We start from the raw sequence: 19,831 nt of genomic DNA, 5'->3' as shown, positions 1-19,831 counted from the left end.
ACTGGCTACTTGCTTGTTATTTCCCTATTTTCCATACTTATAAGTTTTCTATTACTTTAAATTTTGGAGAAAGGCAACCACCGGAAAATCACTGCCTCTCCACTCCTCTGGCCTAGCAGGAAGCAAACTCCATGCCCCAGGTGATTTGGTAAAAATGGAAAGGTTAAGATAGAGGGACCCCACACCCATCAGTCACCTAGTGGGTCACCTGGGTAATCCTGTGATTCCACAAATCCAGAGCCTTAAGTTTCTAGAAAGCCAGAGCTGATCTGTCTCACAAAGACCATTCGGTGTCCAATTTCACCCCTACAAAGGAGAGCCTTAAGACCAAAGAGACAGGAAGCTGCCCAAGATCACATTTTTGCCCAGTCAGAGCTGAAACATCTGAAACTCAGGCAGGTCTCAGACACCATTATGTTCTGTGATTTTGTATCTTGTTATAATTTTAAACTTAGTTGACAAAAGTTGAAAGAATAGTGCAGGGAACTCCCAGAAACCCTTTACCCAGGTTCACCATTTGTTTATATCTTGCCCCATTTTCTTTACCATTTTCTTCCTCGGTAAATACACACACACACACACACACACACTGATTTTTTTTTGGCTGTGCCATGCGGGATCTTAGTTCCCCACCAGGGATCAAACCCGTGCCCCCTGCAGTGGAAGCATGGAGTCTTAATCACTGGACTGCCAGGGAAGCCCCCATACTGATTTTTATCCGAACCATTTGAGATTGTCAAATACAGCATCCCTCAGTGCTTTAGTGAGTATTTCCCTTTCAGAAGCACCCTATAATGATCAAAATCGGGAAATGTAACTTTGCTACAATACCATTATTTAATATACGGTCCATCTTCAAATGTCCTCAGTTATCCCCCAACCCCCACCTGAGAATTGACTGTTGTTTTTACTCATTACCTCTGTGCACAGGCGCCCTGCCCTTTCACCCAGAGAACATGAATAAGGCCTTTAATCCTTTCTTTCCCACCTGCTACCTCCGCTCAGGGCCCTTTTCCCCTGCCCCCTCCACTGAGGCCTGCCCAGACCAGACGGAACAGGAGGTGCTTCCGTGAGGGGCACAGCAGCTCTCCTCTGACCTGGGAGCACAGGACACCTTAGCCTCTGCCTCCAGAGTGCCCAGGGAGGGTAGTTGTCTGGAGGTCCCAGGGGGCGCACCCCCCAGTCCTCAGTAGTGCCCACCGGCTTGCACTGTCCTAAGGGGCAAGAGGGGCCCAGCCCAGGGAGGGCTGTGCCAAGGAGCTCAAATTCTGTCTCGTTCTAGCGACAGAACCCACTCCCATGAAAAATCCATGTACTCCAAAACGGGTTTCAGTTAAGAGGGAACCGTGAGTGGGAAAGGGCAGGAAAGAACTTTTGGGGGTCCCAGACATGTTCTGTATGTGAGTGGTGGTTACAGGGGTGCATGATGGAAAAGTCCATCAAGCTGTGTGCTCCTAAGGTGCTGACCCCTCACTCTGTGCACATGTCAATAAACAATCATATCCGTATAAACGTGTGTGTGTGCGCACGCGTGCAGTCAGGAATTCACAAGGTGAAACAGGTTGCAGGAGAGCAATGCTGTGAGCTCCGAGAGGAAGGGACAGCTTCCGGTCTTGCCCAGCCCACCTGCAAGAGCTAACGCCTGTCAGTTTCTAAACACAGAATACACTGTTGAATAAACAAATGAATTAACTTGATGCTATGACCATGTTTCTCAGCGTGGAAAGATGTCATGATACCTTGCTAAATGGAATAAACGAGTTGCGAAATAGTATGCGAGAATGATCCCATTTTTGTAAATATTTGTTTGTATGTTTTTTATATCTAATCTAGACAACATACCAACTTCCTAATAAGGGTTCTCTCTGAATGAAAAGATAAGGACAATTTCTTTTTTTATTCTTTGTTTTTTTCAACTTTATACTTAAGGAATTTTTAATAGCAAGTATGAACTGTGTGGTTAAAAAAGCAAATACTTTTCAAAAAATTATTCATGAAAAAGCACCAATGGGACTTCCCTGGTGGTCCAGTGGTTAAGACTCTAAGCTTCTAACTGCAGGGGGCATGGGTTTGATCCCTGGTTGGGGAACTAAGATCCCACATGCCACATGGTGCAGCCGAATGTGTGTGTGTGTGTCTATGATACTCAAAAAGCACCAGGAAGCAGTGCAGGTCCTGAGCATGCTGGGGGTGATTTGTGAATTTGTGAAGAAGGGTTATACACTTTGCTGTACACCTGAAACTAACACATTGTAAATCAACTATGCTCCAGTAAAAGGTTTTTTTTTTTTTTAAAAAAGAAGGGTTATAGTTTGTAGTGTGTGCCAAATTTATCAGACCAAAGACCCTTTGGAGAAATTCTGCTCTAAAGAGAAAAAGTAGGATTCTGGGTCGCTGATAATTGCATGCTGCCGTCACAGCAACCCAGAACTGCTTGTGTCCAAACTTCTTCTATACCTTAAGAAAAACAAAACTTTTATGTGTAAACTACGGTTATTTGGTTTTTTTGCTATACTGAATTCTAGTTGCCACCAGAGTTCACACAGGCAATTTGGAAGTGGTCAAAGACTGTGAATGCTGTTATTTTCAGCTCTCGGGGCAGGGGGTTTGGGAGCTTATCCCTAAGACAGAAGCTACTTTCCCAAGCCTTTCACACAGGGTTCCTGAGTGGGTTACTGAAGACACATCAATTCCTCTGCTCTCTAAGCTGCAGCTGAACAAATCGGAGATGGAGTCAAGTTCTGGGGCTGCAAGTGTAAAGCCTGGAAGTAATTCCAGGGCAGGCGTGTCAGAAACAAATACTTGTAGACTTCATGGATCCTGGAGGGGTTCTGAAACCATAGAGGCCCAACTCACATGTAGAAGGCTCCCCTGCTGGATGAGAGCCACTGGCTCCTGGAGCAAGAAGAACCCTTAAAAGATGCCGGCACCAACCTCCTACTTTTTTTTTTTTTAAAGATCATTTTTTTAATTATTTATTTTTTTGGCTGCATTGGGTCTTCATTGCTGCACGTGGGCTTCCTCTAGTTGTGGTGAGCGGGGGCTACTATTCGTTGCAGGCTTCTCAGTGCGGTGGCTTCTCTTGTTGCGAAGCACAGGCTCTAGGTGCACAGGCTTCAGTAGCTGTGGCACGTGGGCTCAGTAGTTGTGGCACACTGGCTTAGTTGCTCTGCAGCATGTGGGATCCTCCTGGCCCAGGGATCGAACCCGTGTCCCTGAATTGGCAGGCGGATTCTCAACCACTGCGCCACCAGGGAAGTCCCCGAACCTCCTACTTAAAATACATCCCTCCGTGGCATCCCCTCCAAGTGGTCCTCCCCCTGAGTACCTCAGTGACTGATGCTCACTGCCTCCCCAGGTAGCCTGACCCTTCTTCCATGACTCCAGACAAAGTTCTTCCTCATGTTAAACTCTGGCTTCCACCCTTTGACCCTGGTTCTGCCCTCCAGGAAGGCACAAAGCAAGTTGTCCCCTGAAAATTTTTCACGTATAGAAGGTCTTTCTCCTTAATTAAAATAATATAGCAGATACCATTAATGTGGAATTTACTGTGGCTGAATGCTCTGCTGAGCACGTTGCAAGCCTGATCTCATTCACTCCTCACAATAGTCCCACGAGGTAGGGATGACTGGTGTCCACATTTTACGGATGAGGAGTCTGCGTCTTAGGAGAGATGGAGAACTTTGTGTGAGGTTGTTCAGCCAGTACATAGAAGAACTGAGATAAGGAACCCAGACTTTTCAAGCTTAACCACTGTACTCTGCTACCTCCTGTACACACACACACATACACCCCCGAATCTTCTCTTCCAGCACTGACTGACAACTCTGCAATGCAGCAACAAAATAGTCCCAAATCTAGGGCATATGTGTTATTTTTCAGTCTGTCCAGCCGGCCTTCCTCTCTGCATTGTAAGTGACTCAGAGGGCCATTGCTCAGTGTCCCCACCCAGGCAGGTAACCCAGGCTGGGCCGACTGCCTTACTCCCCTGTTCTGGCACCAGTGATTGGTATGACAACAAACAGCCCTGTGACCTGACTGTGGCCAAAGAGAACCTTCCTCTGGGAGTCCTGTGGGGACTCTGGGGGAAAGAAGCTTCCCCGCCCCCACTATGTAGGAAGAGAAAAACCTGAAGATGTTAGAGCATTGTGTCAGTTTCCTATTACTGTGGTAACAAATTACCACAAACTTAGTGGTTCAAAAGAGCATAAATTTATTATCTTGTAGTTCTAGAGCTCAGAAGTCCTAAAATCCAGCTGTCAGCTGGGTCCCATTCCTTCTGGAAGCGCTAGAGGAGACTACATTTCCTTGACTTCTGTAGCTTCTGGGGGCCATCTCCCTTCCTAGGCTTGTGGCTTCTTCCTGTGTCTTCAAGTCCAACAGGTATCATCTTCAGAGCTCTCTGTCTCTCTCTCTAACCTCTGCTGTCATCACATCTCCTTCTAGTCTGACTCTCCTGCCCCCTCTTATAAAGACCCTTGTGATTATACCTGGAATAATCCATGATAATCTCCCCATCACAAGATCCTTAACTTAATCACACACTGCTTTTTACCATGTAAAGTAACATATTCACAAGTCGGGTATTAGGACACAGACATCTTTGGGGGCCATTATTCGGCTCACACACCCATCCATGTAGAGGACACTCAGCAGCCTCAAAAGAGAGAGATCAACAGGCAGACAGAGTAGAGCTGAGAGATGGAGAGAAGAGAGCCCTGGATCCAGCCATGCCTGAATTCTCAACTTATAAATTGCATGAACCAATAACTTATCTTTCTACTTAAGCTCATTAAATCTCAGTTTCTGTCACTTGCAACCTAATTGGTTCTGATGGCTACACATGCCCGCTGGCTAGGATTTCCCTAGCCAGCCCAGCTCTTCAGGGGCAGGATCTCTGAGTTACTGCTTGTTTCGCAAATCCAGAATTGACACCCATAGTACTACAAGTACACATGCATGTTTGGGGAGCAAATAAAACAGAATAGAAAAATTGGGATTATCCTGAAAACTCAAGTGGACGAGTTCAAAGAGCACTGTACTGGTGTCCAGGAGACTTGGAATTAATTTGAGCTTTGATGAGAGAGATCCGAGGAGACCACACAGCTGCTCTGGTCTCCCCATCATCATCCATGCAAAGGATCACATGGTTGACACTGAGGCTGCAACCCACTCCCACCTTCTTTGTTTTCTAGTACACGGTCCTGTTTACAGAGACCTTAGTGCTGAGCATACCTTCTTGCTCTGTGTTTCACACACGCACAAAGGCACCACACCAGAAGTGAATCAGCTGGGCCTGTGTGGTACATCGCCTGAGGCAATCATTCTACCCCTTCCCGTCTCCTCCTCATCCAGCTTTTGGCATCAAAAAAGTGACTTTGAGACGAAGCCAAGGAGGAGGGAAGGAAAGAGGAAGTTCTCTCCTCTAGCTGTTAAAAAAATCACACACGTATAAAGCCTATCGGCCACGTAGCCACCTCTACTCGTGACTAATTTACAGTCCAGGCCAGGGAATACTCTACGTTGGCTTGGTATGTTTCTCTATGTTTAGATTTTTTTTTAAATTTATTTATTTATTGGCGGTGCTGGGTCTTTGTTGCTGCATGCAGGCTTTCTTAGAATGTTTTAAATAATAACGATCCAGTAATTTAGGGAATTTTTAAATTAAAATTTAATGGGTTTTTTATTTTTCTTTTTTAAGCAAACCATATGATGATTGGATCTCTGAGGGTCCTTCTGGCATAATCTTGTTAAACTTTTTGGGAGCGTGTGGTCAGGGAGAGTTCTATACAAAACCCTGGGAATGACCGGGATGTGGAAATCACCCCGCAAAAGGGCAGGTGCGGACCATGCCCTGACTTCAGCATCCTCAGGCAGAGGAGATTAGGTACCCTGTGTGTTCTCTCCATACGCTCTTATGCCTGCAGCCCAGAGGGATATGTTCTGGGTGGGAGTCATTGCACCTCCAAGACTATAAAGTAGTTGCAGAGCCTTGAACTTTGTCACTTTGGGAAAGCCATTTTCCCTGTTGGGCCTAATTTTCTCCTTTATGAAATGAAAACATTGGGCCAGAATTCAGTGTCTTTCCAGGCAACATGAGGGGGCTTCTGGAAGCTGGCAATGTTCTGTTTCTTGAACTGGGCACTGATTACACGACGTGTACAATTTGTGAAAATCCATTGAGTTGTACATTTGTAATGTGTGTACTTTTCAGGATGTATATTTTGCTTCAGTAAAAGTTAACATAAACTGTAAAGGAGATAGGAGAGGGTATGGGTGTGAATAGAGATGAAACAAAATTGGATGTGAATTGATCATTGCTGAAGCTAGGGGATGGGTCTCAGGGGTTCATTATGTCATCCTGTATACCTTTGTATATGTTTGAAATTTTCCGCAATGAAAGTTGTAGTGAGAGCTCTTCTTTTTCTAAAATGCTTTCATTTGAGGAGCTCCCACTATTGTGTAAGAATGCAGAAGAAAGGATAAAATCAAGTCACAGCTCCCCCTATCTGGAGTCAGAGAAGAGAAGGACTCCTACCCCACACGGCCACAGCAGGGTTACTGTAACAGAAATGAGTCCTACTGTGCCCCTTGGACAGAGTTATTTGTTTTGTTTTGTCCTAGTTTCAGATATTGTTTGAGATATTCATGTGTGATAGAGCAAATTAACTAGGAGTGCTCTGGGACATGGCTGTTTATTTAAGTTACCCATTAGAATGCTAGCAAGGTCTGGTGCAGGATAGATTCTGGGTTGTCCCCATGCTTGGTTGCTGCCTTGCCCTGGCATCAGCTGTGCCAGTGGAGCTGTTGGCAGGAAGCAGGTGAAAAGGCAAGTCCCACAAGGACCCTCTGGGATTTGGCTTGACCTTCAAACAGCAATTGCAATGTCACCCTCACACTTAAAGGGGTTGTGAATAAAAACACCGTGGCAAAGTGGCTGGGGTTCCCAGTCCCCTCTCTCCCTAAATATGTACCCACTATGTTCCAGGCCAGGCACAGGTGTGGAGTGAGGGATCCCGCAGTGCCCAGAACAGACCAAAATCCCTGCCTTCAGGGAACGTCTATGATTTGCTAAATCACATAAGAGCTTTAAAGACGTCTTCAAATTTTTTTTAATTGTGGTAAAATATACATATAACATGAAGTTTATCATTTTAACTATTTTTGAGTGTATAGTTCAGTAGTGCTAATTTACCTTGTTGTGCAGCTAATCACCAGAACTTTTTCATTTTGCAGAAGGGACATTCTATACCCATTAAACGATTCCCTTTTGTCCACTGCCACCCCAGACCCCTGGCAACCACCATTCTACTTTATCTATCAATCTGACTTCTCTAAGTATCTCATATAAATAGACTCATACAGTATTTGTCTTTCTGTGGCTGGCCTATTTCACTCAGCATAATGTCTTCAAGGCTCGTCCGTGTTGTAGTGTGTGTCAGAATCCCCTTCCTTCTCGGCTGAATAATATTCCCTCGTGGTATACGCCACATACTCTTCATCCATTCGTTCACAGAGGGACATCTGGGTTGCTGCCACCTTTGGACTATTGTGAAAAGTGCTACCGTGAATGTGGGGGTCCAGATATCTCTTTGAGACCTTGCTTTCAATTCTTTGGGGTATGTACCCAGAAGTGGAATTGTTGGCTCATGTGATAATTCTAATTTTAATTTTTGAGGAATGACCATACTGTTTTAGGTATAGAACAGCTGGGCTTAATTAAGTTGGCTGGAAAGGCGTGAAGGAAGGCGCAGCTCAAATTCTTCATTACCAAGTGAGCAAACTAAGGCTGCCGAATGAAGGTCTCGCTCGGAGCTGGGCCTTGAGGAGCGGGTGGAGGCGGCACGGGACTCTACACCAGGGCTCAACAGACTTTTGCTGTGAAAGCACCGGGAGTAAGTACTTTCGACTCCGGGCCACACGATCTCTGTCAGTCTCTGTCGCGACTCCCCAGCTCTGCTGCCGTATCAGGAAAGCAGCCACAGACAACGCGTACAGGCATGGCTACGAGCCAGTGACACTGGGTTCACAGAAACGGGCAGTGGGCTGCAGTCTGCTGCCCCCTGTTCTAAACCAATATGCTGAAATGTGGTGACCAGGTGGAGCAGTGCTCCTCCCCTCCCCCTCCACTTCCGGTCACCCGTGTGTGATCTTGGTAGAAGTGTCGGTCGGGGTAACCTGCCCAGCTGGGGCCGGGAGGTGGGCACGTGGCCCAATCTGGAGCTTTCTATGTGGCCTTCCCGTCTTGAAGCAAGGACAAGATGTTGAAACGGAACAAACCCGTGGTCCCTGATGACTTCGCTGCAGGTTCTTCCTACCTGGATCCCCAAAAGCTGCCCGGTTCCCAGCCCTCTCCTATTCTGGTGTCTCAGTTCTTCCTTCTATTCTGCAAGTATCCCCGCATCCTTCCAGTAGATTTCCTTTCTCCTAAATTAGCTGGAGTCAGTTTCTTCTGCTCACAACTAAAGAATCTTGATGGGTCATTAACTTTTAAGGTACAATAGCCTATATAATTTCTTCAACCACAATGCCCCCAGAGAGCTAAATGGGATCTGATGTCTTAAAAAGCAATTTATCCAGAAGTTGAAGGACATCTCAGGTTCATCAGTTGAATTGTTGCCTTTCATGCCTGCCAATGCAGACATGGCCGCAGGGCACATCTTTATCCTTGTTTCTTAGTTCAACAAATACCCCAGCTCTCCCCAGCTGTCTGTCGTACAAGCCTCTTGCCCTCTGTACCTCCATCTGTAACATCAGGGTGAGTCTCAGATTGGGTGCACCTCAGATTGGGACTTGAATCCATGTGCCAGGACTCAAACTGGGCCAAAACCCTGATTGGGACTTGAACCCACATGGCTGGGACTCAAACCCAACCAAAAGCCAAGGTCTTCCAGCTGAGATCACATGCCTGGTTTCAGGACTTGAAGCTCAGGTTCTTGATGTCTCATTGCAGAAAGAATTCAGTGAGAGACAAAGTGATAGGTAAGAAGTGGATTTATTTAGAGAGAAATACACTCCACAGACAGAGCGTGGGCCATCTCAGAAGGTGAGAAAGGAACCAGGGTACAGGGTTGTCAGTTTTCATAGGGGTGGGTCATTTCATAGGCTAATGAGTGGGAGGAGTATTCCAGCTATTTCAGGAAGGGGCGGGAATTTCCAGGAATTGGGCCACTGCCCAATCTTTGATCCTTATGGTTGTATTACTGAGGCTCAAGGTCTAGTGGAAGTCGACTCGGCCGCCATCTTGGATCCATTTGGTTGTAATCAGTTTATGTCATGGTCCCAGGCTGTGTCATTCTTTCAGAGTTGTGCCCTGCCCCCTTCCCTCTGGTTTCAGCGGGAGTGAACGATCATGGTGACTCAGGTTCCATCCAGCTCCAGGCTTTTATCAGGGTCTCCTACTGTGTGCTCAGCACTGTGCCCACGAGGAGCTTGACGGTGAACTGGGAGAGAAGTCAGGCATTGGTAGGCAGTGGTGATACGGGGCTGCCTGTGCAAAGTGCCAGGTGAAGAAAACAGTCATTGGCGCTCAGGGGGAAAGAGCTGCTGTGGACTGGAAGGAACTTTAGCTGAACCTTTAAGAATGGATAGGTTTTGAACAGGGAGAGAAGGAAAGACTTCATGCACTTTGGAGGCCCCCTCAGCAGCCCTCAGACTCAGCTCTGGCAGCAGGTCCTGGCTTCATTTCCCTCCCTGGAGCAGCAGAGGGTGAATGGAACAAACCAGCGGGTGCTCAGGTGCACTTCTACTGGTGACATTATTTGTTCCATTGAGTTCCTTGTAGGTGTTTCTGGCTGTTGACTGCAGGGAGCAGGGTGTGGACAGTTCTGAGCTTTTCAGCTAGAATATCAAAGTCTTGCGGAACTTGCTTGTTTTCTGCCTGTTCCAGCTGTCCAAGCAGTTGTAGACAGCCCCCTGCCTCCTCCCCACCCCACCCTTCAGGAGGGCAGGAATGAAAAGGGGCTCTGACTGTGTGGTCCAGCCCCCCAGGAGGTGCCTCTGATGCAGACTGTTCCCTCACAACAGGGTTGCTGGGCAAGGTGGCACAGGGTGGTAGGGGATGACCCTCTCTCCTCCTCAGCTTTCTAAATGCCATCTGTTCCAAAACCCAAGCCTTGCTTTCCGCTACACCCAAACCACCCGTGGGACTGGTTATCCCCAGCACAAACACCTCTTTGTTTGCTGCTTGTGTTTGTTTGTTGGCATTTAAACAGTTCTCTGCAGTTCGGGTTTGAGGTCAGCCTGAGGCAAAATGAGATTGGCAGAGGTGGGTGTGGGTGCCACACCTCTCTTCCGCTCTCCTGCCCGCAAGCCTAGACCCCAAGCTCCCCTTTATAACAGACACCACCACCACCACCTTTTGGAATTTCCTCCTTCCTCAGGGTCTCATTCTTTGCTTTTTCGCATGACTTATCTGAGAAACAAATCTCTTCTAAGGGATGAGATTTTGATAAGGTGTTTCTGTTTTAATAGGAGTTTTCTGGAGACATATTACCCAGGCATTGCCACAGGTTTCTCAGGGCAGATCAGGCTGCCCCTTAAATACACTTTCCCCTGTTCTTTGTCTTCGTGATGGACACTGGGGTACGTTGGCCCAGCAAGAAGGGTGACTGATCTCCTAGTCTCCGCTCAGCCATTAGCATCAGTGTCTTCTCCTTTGGGAGAGCCTCAGTTTTCCCGTCATTACAGCAAAGGGGTTGGAGGGAATGGTTACCACCAGCCCCACCGTTTACGAGCCTGTGTAAGCGGCAGGGAGGGGAAGAAAATGAAGCCCTGGCCACCGCCCCGCCCCCCGGCCCCCCCGCCAAAAGAGAAGTTCTCTGCTTTTTAAGAACTGCTCATGAAACTAGGAGACAGTAAGTTTTCTCTGACTCTAACGCTCATTGCTTTTCTGCCACTTGGGATGGTTTTCACCGAGGTATAGCGCTTTACAACTTCCAAAGTGCCGTCACTGCCCTGACTCAATTCAATGTGTGTTCTATAAAAAATTAATACACAGAAATCTCAGTTAAATAGACTTGGGAGAACTGAAGAGGGAGCTCTCACACCCAGCACCCACTGCAGAGCCCAACAGCAAGAAGAAAGGCTCCTCTTCTTTCCTAGCAAGGACTCAGCCAATGAAAAAACATGGACTCTTTGTTTTAACAACAGCCCTCCCAAATTCCTTTTCCCCTCTGTAAAACAGTTCTCCTCTCCTAGTTGTGCAGGGACTTGCACGTAGCTCACCATGGTTGCAGATCCCAAATTGCAATCCTTTGCTGATCCCAAATAAACTCATTTTTGCTGGAGAAATATTTAGCAGTCTGTTTGTTTCAGGTCGACAGTTCAACAAATAATTTTGAGCATCAGACACTGATGGTGTGAGGCACTGTCTTGGCTGTACGGATACAAGCATTAATGAGATGAGTGGTTTGGAAATAATACATAGGGAAAAGGAAGAGTGTATTGAGAAGGAGCATGGCTCCTTGTGGATGGACTTTTTTAAAAAAATATTTATTTATTTATTTGGCTGCGCCGGGTCTTAGTTGTAGCACACGGAATATTCATTGCAGTGTGCGGAACCTTCATTGCGGCATGCAGGATATTTAATTGCAGCATGCGAACTCTTGGTTGTGGCATATGGGATCTAGTTGCCTGACCAGGGATCGAACCTGGGCCCCCTGCATTGGGAGCATAGAGTCTTAGCCACTGGACTACCAGGGTAGTCCTGTGGATGGAACTTTGAATGTAAGATGGGAATGAATAGAAACAGTCCATGTGGACTTCCTAGGTGGCGCAGTGGTTAAGAATCCGCCTGCCAATGCAGGGGACATGGGTTCGAGCCCTGCTCTGGGAAGAATCCACATGCCGCGGAGCAACTAAGCCCACGCGCCACAACTATTGAGCCTGTGCTCTAGAGCCCGTGAGCCACAAATATTGAGCCTGTGTGCTGCAACTATTGAAACCCACATGCCTAGAGCCCGTGCTCCACAACAAGAGAAGCCACTATATTGAGGAGCCCGCAGACCACAATGAAGAGTAGCCCCCACTCACATCAACTAGAGAAAGCCCGTGTGCAGCAATGAAGACCCAACACGGCCAATAAATTAAATAAATAAATAAATAAAAGAAAGAAACAGTCCATGTCTGAAAACAAAATGAGCATTTATTTACAAGAAGCAGCCAACCTTGGGAAGGTCTAGAGGCAGCTTGTGCAAAGGCCCTGAGGCAGGAACTAAGGCCACCGGGCCACTGGGGATCAGAAAGACAGCCAGTGTGTTTGGAATTTAGGGAGCCAGGATGATGGCAGGACTTGAGGTTGGAGAGGAAAATGGGGCTAGATCATGCAGAGAGATTTATGGATTTTATTTTGAGTATAACAAGAAATCACTAGAGTTCTTTTAACATTAAAAAAGTCATGCTGTAAAGGAGACATGACAATTAAATGAAATGTGGAATCCTTGGATTCTAGAACAGAAAAAGGACATCAGTGGAACAATTAGCAAATTTTGAATAAGATCTGTAGATTAGTCAATAATAAAAACTATTAAATCAATGTTAATTTTAGGTTTCAATAATTGTACTATATAAATAAATTCTCAGCATTTGTAGAAGCTGGGTGAAGGATTATATGGGAACTCTGTGAACTGTTTTTGTAACTTGTTTGTAAGTCTAAAATTATTTCAAGATAAAAATCTTTTTAAAGAGGAAAAAAAAAGTCATGCTGGCTGCTGTAGTGTCATCAGCACCACTTTGTACCTCTCCAGGGCACCATTCACTGTGTAGTCAATGTAAACAGAGCCCCCTGGAGTTGTGCAAGGGGAAGCGGCCCTGACCGTTCTCCTCAAACCCCATGAGCCTTCAGGGGATCCTGATACTAAGAGACTTTGGGGTAGAAAGCCTTCCTCAGGGGCTTTGGTGATGTCAGTCCTCTGTCATCTTTGAGATGCCTGAGGGGAACTCTGGCCCCTCGAGGGTGTCTGCACTGATCTGCATAAACACTCCCTTCTCCCAAACTCTTTCATCTGAGAGGTCCAGCCAAGTGGCAGCAGACGCTCCCTCTCTCTCTCCTCCCTTCAGGCTGACATTCTCTAAGACTTTAAGCAGCTTGTAACTCCATCATCTCAGCACCCCTTGGAAGGGAGCAGCCAGCAGATTAAGCGATTCTGGGATTCAGGCGCTGAGGAATTCGGGGCCTCTTGGGTTTCTTGGCACGAGTTACAAGTACATGCAGAGACTCTTCTTCAGAACAAGTGAAAATAATTCCTTCCAGGGGCAGAAAAAGGCATGCTTTTGGCAAAGGACTTCATAAGATGTTATCTCAAGAGACCCACATGGAAGCCCTGGGAGGGAAGGCAGACGTTGCTAAGCCAGGTGGGGAAATGGCCAGGCAGGTGGGGACAGACTTACAGGGCTCCTTCCCACAGCAGTTCAGGAACTGGTTCTGCTACCTGGCAGCTTCCTGCGTCTTCCAGTCTCCTGGGACTGGTGGGAGGGAGAGGAGGGGAGTGGAGAGGAGCAGAGATCTACTACAGTTCCAGGCCCAGTCCCACTCCCCAGCCTGGACATTTTGAAGGAAAAAAGAACCTACAGATTTAGAAAGTTAGGGCTACAAGGGACCCTGGGTATCATCCAGTCCAACTTTTATTCCTTGGATGAAAAGATCAAGACCCCAAATGTGAGTACTTCCACTTGCTGGCCAGCAGGGGAGGTGACCTCCTCCTGTGCCAAAGGAGGAATTGGAATGGATGCATTTTGAAGGACACTTCGGCAACATCTGTCAATGTTTTAAACACACATACATTCTTGGACCCAGCAATTCCACTTCTACGAATTCATCCTATAGAAATCCTTGCACGTGTGCACAGAGATGGTGTATGTCTGAGGTTCACTGGAGTGCACTCTGTTGGTACAAGAACCTCAGAGACAGCACAGGGCATGGGCACTGGCTGATGCAGCATTAAACTGTGGGACATCTGTTTTAGGGAGTACTGTGCAGGCACTGGGAGGAGGAAGGAGGCAAGTATACATCATCGCTATGGGAAGATTACTAGTGATATTTTAAATGGAAAACAAAGAACATAATAAAGCATATGGTATAACCCAATTTGTGTAACAAAAAGTATATATACATATGTATGGACACACATATATTCTTGTATATTATTAACATATTTCCAAAAAAATGTGTAAAGAATATTAACAGCTGAGGAAATGAAATAGGAGCTAAGGAGAAGACCTTTTAATTTCATTTTATGCCCTTCTGTACTGTTTGGAGTTTGATGTTGGGTAGGTTTTTATCATGTTCATGATACTTCATGACACTTCTGGGCATAGGAAGGATGACATTGTAGGGCTTTGGGATTCTGTTTCTTGAATTCCTTTTCTGGCTGTGCCACTAAGAGTAGATATGGAGTGAATCGCAAGTCCCTTTTCCTCCCTGAGACTCAGTTTCCCCACCTGTAACACGTTTTGTGTGTGTGTGTGTGTGTTTGGCGTGTGGTAGAGCAGGCAATCCCTCAGTGTCCTGGGGGCGGACAGGCCAGGCTGTTCCTGGCAGAGCTCTGCAGTTGGGGTGCACAAGCCTGGGAGTTCCCATTTCTTGCATCAGGTTTCCCCCTGCTGGTCTCCTAGGAAGCTTCTCAGGGGTGGCTGTACTGCCCCTTGTGTGCCCTTGGGAGATGTGCGGAGTTGTTTGGGGATGTGGGGGGACACCTGGCATTTAACGGGCAACACCTGAGAGACCCCAGATGTCCTCTAATGCGTGAGACAATCCTGTACAGTAAAGAATTGTCTCACATCCTGCATAGCTTTTGAATGAGCCAGTGAAGAAATCCCGTTCATCATTATCTGAGCCTGGACTCTCATTCTCCTTTACAAACATTAACAAAGTCATTTGGGTTTTTGATTGTTGCTCTGTTTTGCACTGTTTTCAGATCTATTGAATTGCAACCATCCTGTAAATCGATGGATGCTTGCACTTTGCCTTGTCTCGAACTTTACCAGGAGTTGTTCACCATCTCATAAAACCACTTCACCAGGGACACTTGTGTGATCACCATTTCCACTCGCTTGTATCCACCTGTATTTGTAGCTATATCCTTTAGCAAATATGTAACCAAAGGGATCTGAGACTTCTTTTAACAGATGGAGAACTAAATATTACTAAATTAGCAGAGGTAAATGCAATGCAGAGGTTTTATCGCTTTTAATTTTTTCTAGCTTTATTGCGGTATCACAGATATATGTGATTTTTTCACATCTTTATTGGCGTATAATTGCTTTACAATGTTGTGTTAGTTTCTGCTGTACAACAAAGTGAATCAGCTATATGTATACATATATCCCCATATCTTCTCCCTCTTGAGCCTCCCTATCCCACCTCTCTAGGTCGTCACAAACATCAAGTTGATTTCCCTGTGCTCTACAGCAGCTTCCCACTAGCCATTCACTTTTACATTTGGTAGTATGTAACATATGTAAGTTTAAGGTGTTAATGTGGTAATTTGATACATGTGTGTATTGCAAAAAGCTTACCACAATAATGTTGGTTAGGAAATTCCCTAGTGGTTCAGTGGTTAGGACTCTGCACTTCAATTGCAGGGGGCCCGGGTTCAATCCCTGGTTGGGGAACTAAGATCCATCCTGCAAGTTGCACAGAACGGCCAAAAATAAAATTGTTAGTTAACACCTCCATCTCCTGATAAAATTACCTCTTTTGTGTGTGTGGTAATAACATTGAAGATCTCTCTTAACAACTTTCAAGTATATAACACAATGTTGTTGATTATAATCACCATGTTGTAGGTTAGATTCCCCAGAACTTATTCATCTTATAGCGGTATTACATCTTATAGCTGGGGGTATGTACCCTTTGATCAACATCTCCACATTTTCCCCACCCCCCAGTCCCCGGCAACCACCATTCTACTCTCTGTCAGTTCAGCTTTTATTTTTTCTTAATTAATTAATTTATTTATGGCTGTGTTGGGTCTTCGTTGCTGCACACGGGCTTTCTCTAGTTGTGGAGAGTGGGGACTACTCTTTGTTGCGATGTGTGGGCTTCTCACTGCGGTGGCTTCTCTTGTTGCAGAGCACAGACTCTAGGTGCACAAGCTTCAGTAGTTGTGGCACACAGGCTCAGTAGTTGTGGCTCACGGGCTCTAAAGCGCAGGCTCAGTAGTTGTGGTGCACAGGTTTAGTTGCGCCTATGCATATGGGATCTTCCTGGACCAGAGATGGAACCTGTGTCCCCTGCATTGGCAGGCAGATTCTTAACCACTGAACCACTAGGGAAGTCCCTCAGCTTTTTTAGATTCCAGATAGAAGTGAGAACATGCAGTATTTGTCTTTCCTTTTCAGATTAATTTCACTTGGGATAATGCCCTCAAGGTCCATTCATGTTGTCACAAAAGGCAGGATTTCCTTCTTTTATGGCTGAATAATATTCGTCTCTGTGTGTGTGTGTGTGTGTGTGTGTGTGAGAAGAATAATTGATTTACAGTATTGTGTTAGTTTCAGGTATACAGCAAAGTGATTCTGCTATATATACTTTTTCAGATTATTTTTCATTATAGGTTATTAGAAGATATTGAAATGTAATTCCTTGTGCTATACAGTAAATACTTGTTGCTTTTCTGTTTTATATATAGTAGCTTGTATCTGTTAATCCCAAACTCCTAATTTATCCCCTCCCCCTTTTTCCCCTTTAAGGTAACCATAAATTTGTTTTCTATGTCTGTGAGTCTGTTTCTGTTTTGCATACAGATTCATTTGTGTTATTTTTTAGATTCCACATATAAGTGATATCATATAATATTTGTCTTTGTCTGACTTACTTCACTTAGTATGATATTCTCTAGGTCCATTCATGTTGCTACAAATAGCAGTATTTCATTCTTTTTATGGCTCAGTAATTTTCTATTGTGTGTGTGTGTATACACACACACACACACACATATATATATACATCTTCTTAAACCAGGCATCTGTTGATGGGCACTTGGATTGTTTCCATGTCCTGGCTATTGTAAATAGTACTGCTATGAACATTGGGGTACATGTATCTTTTTAAACTAGGGTTTTTGTCTTTTCTGAATACATGTCCAGGAGTGGAATTTTTAGTGTTTTTTAAGGAACCTCCACATTGTTTTCCACAGTGGCTGTACCCAGTTACATTCCCACCAACAGCGTAGGAGGGTTCCCTTTTCTCCACACCCTCTCCAGTATTTATTATTTGTAGACTTTTAGACAATGGCCATTCTGACTGGTGTGAGCTAATACCTAATTCTGGTTTTGATTTGCATTTCTCTAATAATTAGCGATGTTGGCATCTTTTCATGTGCCTGTTGACCATCTGTGTATCTTCTTTGGAAAAATGTCTATTTAGGTCTTCTGCCCATTTTTTGATGGGGTTATTTGTTTTTTCTATATTGAGTTGTATGAGCTATTTATATATTTTGAATATTAACCTCTTGCTGGTTACATGGTTTGCAAATATTTTCTCCCATTCCATAGGTTGTCTTTTCATTTTATTGATTTCTTTTGCTGTGCAAAAGCTTTTAAGTTTGATTAAGTACCATTTGTTTATTTCTGCTTTTGTTTCTTTTGCCTTGGGAGACTGACCTAAGAAAATATTGCTACAGTTTATATCATAAACTGTTTTGCCTATATTCTCTTCTAGGAGTTTTGTGGTGTCATGTCTTATACTTAGATCTTTAAACAATTTGGAGGGTTTTTTTTTTTTTTCTTTGTGTATGGTGTGAGAGAGTGTTCTAATTTCATTCTTTACATGTGACTGTCCAGCTTTCTCAACACCACTTGCTGAGGAGATTGTCTTTTCTCCATTTATTCTTGCCTCTTTTGTTGTAGATTAATTGACTGTGGGTGCGTGGGTTTATTTCTGGGCTCTCTTCTGTTCCATTGATCTATATACCTGTTTTTGTGCCAGTATCATGCTGTTTTGATTACTGTAGCTTTTTAGTATTGTCTGAAGTCTGAAAGGCCTATGCTTCTAGCTTTGTTCTTTTTTCCTCAGGATTGCTTTTGCAGTCTGGATCTTTTGTGGTTCCATATAAATTTTAGTATTATTTCTTCTAGTTTTGTGAAAAATGTCATGGGTATTTTGATAGGGATTGCATTAAATCTGTAGATTGCTTTTAACAATTTTAATTCTTTTAACAACATTGATTTTTCCCATCCAAGAGCATGGGATATCTTTCCACTGTTTTGAATCATCTTCAGTTTCTTTTATCAATGTTTTATAGTTCTCAGGATATACTTCTTTCACCTCCTTGGTTAAGTTTATTCCTAGGTAGTTTTTTTTATGTGATTTTAAATGGAATTTTTTTTTTTTTTTGCTTTCTGATATTTCATTGTAAAGAAATGCAACAGTTTTCTGTATGTTAATCTTGTATCCTGCTACCTTGCTGAATTCATTTATCAGTTCTAATAGTTTTTGTGTGAGGTCTTTAGAGTTTTCTATATAGAATGTCATGTCACCTGCATATAATGACAATTTTACCTCTTCCCTTCTGATTTGGATACCTTTATTTCTTTTCTTGTCTGATTGTTGTGGCTAGAACTTCCAATACTATGCTGAATAGAAGAGGTGAGAGTGGGCATTCTTGTCTTGCTCCTGAATTTAGCAGTAAGGCTTTCAGCTTTTCACCACTGAGCATTAAGTTGGCTGTGGGTTTTATTATGGTGAGATTTGTTCCCTCTATACCTACTTTGATGAGAGTTTTTATCATGAATGGATGCTGAATTTTATTAAATGCTTTTTCTGCATCTATTGAGATGATCATAGGGCTTTTGTCCTTTCTTTTGTTAATATGCTGTATCACACTGATTGATTTGCATTATATTGAACCATCCTTGTGGCCTGGGAATGAATCCAACTTGATCATGATGTATGATCCTTTTTATGTATTGTTAGACTCGGTTTGCTAATATGTTGTTGAAGATTTTTACATCTATATTCACCAAAGTTATTGGCCTGTAATTTTCTTTTTTTTGTAGTGTATTTGTCTGGTTTTGGTATTAGGGTGATGATGACTTCATAGAATGAATTTGGGTGTTCTCTCCTCTTCAGTCTTTTGGAATAGTTTGAGAAGGTTAGGTATCAATTCTTCTTTACATGTTTGGTAGAATTCCCCAGTGAAGTCATCCAGTCCTGGACTTCTGTTTATAGGAGTTTTTGATCAGTCTGTTCAAATTATCTGTTTCTTTGTGTCTCAGTTTTGGCAGGCTGTATGTTTCTAGAAACTTGTCCATTACTTCTAGGTTGTTGAATTTGTTGGCCTATAACTATTCATAGTTTCTCTTAATGATTTTTTGTATTTCTGTGGTATTGGTTGATATTTCTCCTCTTTCTCTTTCCTTATTTTGTTTATTTGGGTCCTCTCTCTTTTATTCTTGGATATATACCCAGAAGTTGGATTGCTGGATAAAAGGAAAGTTCTATTTTTAGTGGCTGCTCACTATCTGCTTTTAAGAACTTTACAATTCATCCATACTTGCTTCAGTTCTGTTTTTGATTCTTAAGGAAATAGAACACATTACAAATACAGGTGAAGCCTGAGTGCTTGTCAGAGGTGCCGATTCCAAGGCCCTAGCCTGGGTCTACTCATTCAGAATCTCTGGAGACAGAGCTGGCGATATGCATTTTTAACAATCTATCCTCCCTCCTCCTCCCTTACCCACCACAATTTCTATGCATAGTGAAGTTGGACAATATGCCGGTTAAAATCTGCCCCATCAAGCAGTTGCCTGTCCTTCCTTATAGCGAACCCAAGAGGGCTTAATCTTTGCTATGCATCAGAGTCACCTGGGGAACTTTTAGAAATGCAGA

This window comes from Hippopotamus amphibius, chromosome 1 (assembly GCF_030028045.1).
Source record: "Hippopotamus amphibius kiboko isolate mHipAmp2 chromosome 1, mHipAmp2.hap2, whole genome shotgun sequence".
Classification (NCBI taxonomy): domain Eukaryota; kingdom Metazoa; phylum Chordata; class Mammalia; order Artiodactyla; family Hippopotamidae; genus Hippopotamus; species Hippopotamus amphibius.
This window is presented reverse-complemented; position numbering follows the sequence as displayed.